Here is a 5230-nt window from a genome sequence, read left to right as displayed (position 1 = left end):
TCCAGTGACACCACCTGGATCTGCAGATTTCCTTTCTGGGAGATTGTTAATTATGAATTCAATTGTCTTAATAGTTTTAGGGTCAACACAATGATCTTTGAAATAATTATTTAGTATTGTAGTAGTTTGAGTTTTTCAAGGAATTGCTTCATATCATCTAATTTGTCAGATTTATGTGTATAGAATTGTTTATTGTATTCCCTTATTATCCTTTTTTTTGAACAGGTTAAATTCAGTTTTATTTGCTCTCTCTCATTTTACAATAACCTCCCTCATAAACATCTTCTACAAACAGAGCATATATCCTGGGTGTGTAATACAAAGTTGTAAGTTAATTCTTTTTTCCACACAAGTTGTAAAGTGTCGGTGTATCATATGAGAGTTCCCCTAATAGGGAACCAGATTTAAAACAAAACAATCATTTTAAATTTACCAAGTAGAGAATTTTTTCAGTAATCATTCATCTCTACATTCACATTCTATGTATTTTCTTGTGGTAAACAAACTGATTCAAATGATTTAAGTTATCCCACCGTTTAATAAGAAAAGCCTCTACAATAATTTGAAACCACGGTGTTCTCTTAATTTTACAAGTAGCTGCTGTTTTCAGAAGTTCTTCTAGTTCTTCCTTTGAGATAGCTTTTAATCTCATTGGGATCTAGACTCAAAGTGACATTCTTCCTCACAAATAAAATGTAATCAATTTCATGTTCACCCCAGATACCATCAGACTGAGCTTCATAGTGAATTCATGTTAAATAATTAATTTCTTCTGGAGGAACTGCTTCCATGGGGATTCCTAACTCAGCTTTCAGATGCTTCTGCACTGCTTGCCTTACTTCAAAATCATCACTTTCCTCAAGCTTGCCTGAATAACCTAATGGATGACAACAACAAGTATTGGTAAAGCAACCCGGAAAGGAAATCTTAGCATTTGAGCTTTCCCCTAGCAGGAGCTTATTTTCGGTGTTGAATAAGAAGACACTGAAAGTCCAATGCAATAATCCTCTTTCAGTGTTCTCATTCAGGTGACAACTCTTCTTGGTCTCAGCCCCAATTTTATTGTCATTTTCATCAATAAGGTTACACGTGTCTGCCAAGAGCTGAACCTGTTGCTCATAGAGATGGCTGGTATTTATTTCAAGCATTGTTACAAAGTGTCAGATTTGTCCTAGAACACTGAGCAGCCTCCAGCTTGAACACCAGGCAGCCCAGGTGTGTGCCTTTTTGGATTCTGTCCTCTGCATACATCGGCCTCTTACCCTTTGGATGTCTGCGAGGAGAGTGATATCTCCAGTTTCCTTCCCGATATTGATGTTTTGGGTTTTCTCCCTTAATCGTTTGTCAATTTTGCTAGAGGTTTGCCAAGTTTATTGATCTTTTCAAAGTACTAAATTTTAAAAAACCTGACATTCTTTCTTATTTTTCTTTTTTCAGTATCATTGATTCCTGCTCTTACTGTAATATATTTCCTTCCTTCTGCTTGCTTTAGTTAATTTTGTTCTTTTTCTAGGTTCTTGGGGTGGGAAATTAAATTATTAATTTGAAACTTTCCTCTTTTCTAATGTATACACTTAGTGGTATACATTTCCCTTCCAGCATGACTTTAGCTGTTTCCCACAAATTTTAATATGCTGTATTTTCATTTTCACTGACTTCAGTGTATTTTTTTGTTTCTCTTGAGACGTCCTCTTTGATCCATGGATTTTCAGAGGTGTTTCAGAGAGTTTTTAGTTTCCATATGTTTGGATATTTTCTCATTTTTGATTTCTGGTTTGTTTCTATGTGGTCAGAGAATGACTTCAATTCGTTTAAATTTTGTTGAGATTTTTAAAAATGACACAGAATGTGGTCTATCTTGCTGTATTTTCTCTGGATCTCTGAAAAAAAAGAGTACATTCTGCTTGTTAGGGGAAGTATTCCATAAATGTTGATTAGAAGCTGTAGTGTTGTTGATTTATTCTGTATCTTTGCTGATCTTCTGCCTAGTTGTCCTAAAAATTGTTGAAGGACAGACATTGAAGTCTTCAACTATAATTATGGATTAGTTAATTTCTTTCAGTTCTGTCAGTTTTTGCTTCACATATTTTGTGGCTTTGTTGTTTGGCGCATACACATTTAGGATTACTATGCCTTCTGATGGATTGACTTTTTATTATTATGTAATGTCCCTCTCAGTCTCTGGAATTTTTTCTTTTTCTTTTTACTCTTCAGCCTGCTTTATCAGATATTAATGTAGCCACTCCTCCATTCCTTTGATTAATATTTGCATAATATATGTTCTTCCATCTTTTTACCTTCCACCTGGCTATAGCATTACGTTTGAAATGAGTTCCTTATAAACAACATATAGTTAGGATATGTTTAGACTATTGTGGTTAGTGTATTTATAAGTTAGGAGTTAAGTATGTTTTATATTTCGGTTTCTGTTTGTTCTCTGTTTTTCTTTCTTAGAAGGAACTTAGAAAGAACTTAGAAGACTTAAGAGAAGGAAAGTCTGTTGTGTTTACCCATATTCTCACTTACTGTGTTTTTTCCTCCTTCCTGATGTACCAAGATTTCTTCTTTTATTCTTTCCTTTCTGTTGAGAGAACTTGTAGCCATTCTTTTAGGGTAGTCCTGTTGGTAACAAATCCTCTTGGTTTTCCTTCATTTGAGGATCTTTTGAATTTCCTTTTATTCCTCAAGGATATTTTCACTGGATGTAGATTTTTAGTCTAACAATCCTCTTCTTTCAGCACTTGAATCATTGTGCCATTCCTCTGGCCTCCATGGCTACCAATGAGAAATCTTTCACTTCAATTGTTTTCCCCTTATAAATGAGGTATTGTTTTTCTTTGGATTTTGAATTTTTTGAGAAATTTGCTTTGCTTTGTCTTAGTTTTTGGAAGTTTAATTATGATGTTTTAAATTATGACTTGATTCCTTTGGGTTTCTTCTATTTTGGATTCACTTTGCTTCTTTAATCTGAAGGCTTGTCTTTTGTTAAATTTACAAAGTTTTCAGCCATCATTCCTTTGGGCACTTTTCAGGCGTGTCCACTTTCTCCTCTCCTTCTGAGACTCTGTTGACACAAATGTTAGAGGTTCTGTTGCAGTCCCACAGGTTTCTGAGAATCTGATTTCTATTTCTTTCAGTCTGGTTTCTAGGTTATTCAGATTGGGTACATTCTACTATTTTGTCCTCCTCTTCACTGATTCTTTCCTCTGTCCCTTCCATTCTGCTGTTGAGACTATCCATTGAGTTTTTTATTTTGGTTATATTTTTCAGTTCTAAAATTTTTATTTAGTTTTCTCTTCTATTTCTTATGAGGACTTTCTGTTTCTTTGCTAAGACCATGTTTTCATTGGTTTCAAGCATGTTTGTATCTGCTGATCAAAGTATTTTTATCTTGGCTGCTTAAAAATTTTTGTCAGATAATTCTAACATCTGTGTCATCTCAGTGTAGGCATGCAGTGATTTTCTTTCATCATTCAATTTAAGATCTTCCTTTTCCTTGTTATAATGTGTGATTTTAGATAGAAACCCAAACACTTAAGTATTATGTCATGAGACTCAAGATCTTATTTAAACCTTTGATTTTAGTGAGCTTCCTCTGACACTGCTGGGGATGGGGGTGGGGTGCTGCCTCATTACCTCGAGGTTGGATAGAAGCCTAGGTTTTCCATTCAGTCTCCATTGACAATGGTGGTGTCTCCTCACTGCTCTAGGTGGGGGTGTTGGGAGTTCCATCGATATGTCCCTGGTTATGAAGAAGAGGACCATTCCTCAGGAGGCCTCCCCTGATACCCTGGCAGGGATGGCCTCATTGCAGTGGGCTACAGTGACATTCCTGACTCTCCTCTAGGCCTCTCTGACACCACCACAGCTGGCAGAGGGAGGGGCACTTCATTGGTGCTGAGTGGGAGTGCAAGTCCAGCCTCCTCATGTGGTGTCCACTGACACCACCCTGGTGGGGTAGGGGGCGGAGTGGAGGGGCACCCCCTTATAGCCCAGAGAGAGTGGGAATCTAGGCTCCCAACCTGGCCTTTGTTGACATGGTATGAGAGTGGGATCATCGTTATTTCCATGGTGTTTGGCTGGGGCAGGGAGGTTATCTTGTGAAAGTTTTCTGTCCTGATAGGCTACCTCTTTCCTGGTCCCTTGCCTAGGGAGGATCAGCTTTTGTTAGGGCTTTTTAATGCCTCTTCCTGTTGGCGCTTCCTGGTTGCCAGCTTCTTCAGCTTCAAGTCTGGGATATATGAGACAAAAAGAAAACACAGGAAATCCATATCATGTTCCTCAGGTCTCTAGCCAGCCTGGCTTCTTCTCTGCACCATTCAGTGTTTTACACGTAATGTCCAGCGTTCTTAGTTGTACTTGGTGGGAGGAGAGAGGAAGAACACACCTACTTCATCTTCCCAGAAGTCCTGTCTCAGCTTTCAAATGTTTGCCAAGTAGCATAAACAGCAAGTGGAAAGCAGAAAGTCTGAGACTTTGTATGCAAATTCATAATCATGATCCAATAATGTCCACTTCCAGAGAGGACTTTGCATTCCTTTCTGGTTGCTTACAGTGCTGTGGGTGTTAATGTTCCCTTGAAGTAGGAATCACTTACTTTCGACTAGCTTATTTTATATTGGGTTATTCTAGGACACTTGCATTGAATTACCTAAGAACGGCCACGGCAGACAAGTGTAAATTTGCTTAGCAGCAATTACTTAAAAGTGAACCTAAATGCTGCTGCAAACAGTGGCTAAGTTTCTGGAGTGGGGAGCTCAGATCATCCAGTCTCTTAGGGAAGGGTAGCGTATGAGTGTTGAACACAGAGACTTCATAGCTCACATCATTAAGCAGTGATAGATTTAAGTGACTGTTCCTGGACAAGACACATTAGTAGCTTTCCTGTGGCACTTCATAATGAGCAGTTAATTTTAGCCTGCTCAAAGGAGGAAGGCGTCCCTGCTGGCTTACCAGCTCGGTTTTCAGGGAATCACTATAGTGACAAATACTGTTATAAAATATACAGAGGAAAGTGATTAATAAGTGCCCACTGATGATTAAGTGTTGCCAGATTTCCTGTGAAATGGAGAAGTGGTGTGAAGATCAGGCCACCTATTGGCATCTCTTGTAATGAGTGATTAATGTGCCTTTGAACCCAACTTTTCCATTTGTGTGTTGTTTCTAACCAGGGATAGAAATGGAAACTATTTATCTTTGGATCCAAACCCTAGACACATTTAGGAGTTCA

At 38.0% G+C, this 5230-nt stretch overlaps 1 pseudogene; it reads right to left on the bottom strand.

Moving 5' to 3' along the window:
- Positions 1 to 472: 472 nt before the first annotated feature.
- LOC116464254 (isopentenyl-diphosphate Delta-isomerase 1-like) lies at positions 473 to 1184 on the bottom strand (annotated as a pseudogene).
- Between the last annotated feature and the right edge of the window lie 4046 nt (positions 1185 to 5230).

Source organism: Hylobates moloch, unplaced genomic scaffold (assembly GCF_009828535.3).
Source record: "Hylobates moloch isolate HMO894 unplaced genomic scaffold, HMol_V3 SCAFFOLD_338, whole genome shotgun sequence".
NCBI lineage: Eukaryota > Metazoa > Chordata > Mammalia > Primates > Hylobatidae > Hylobates > Hylobates moloch.
Note: the sequence above shows the minus strand (reverse complement) of the source record. Positions and strands in the feature narration are given on the sequence as shown.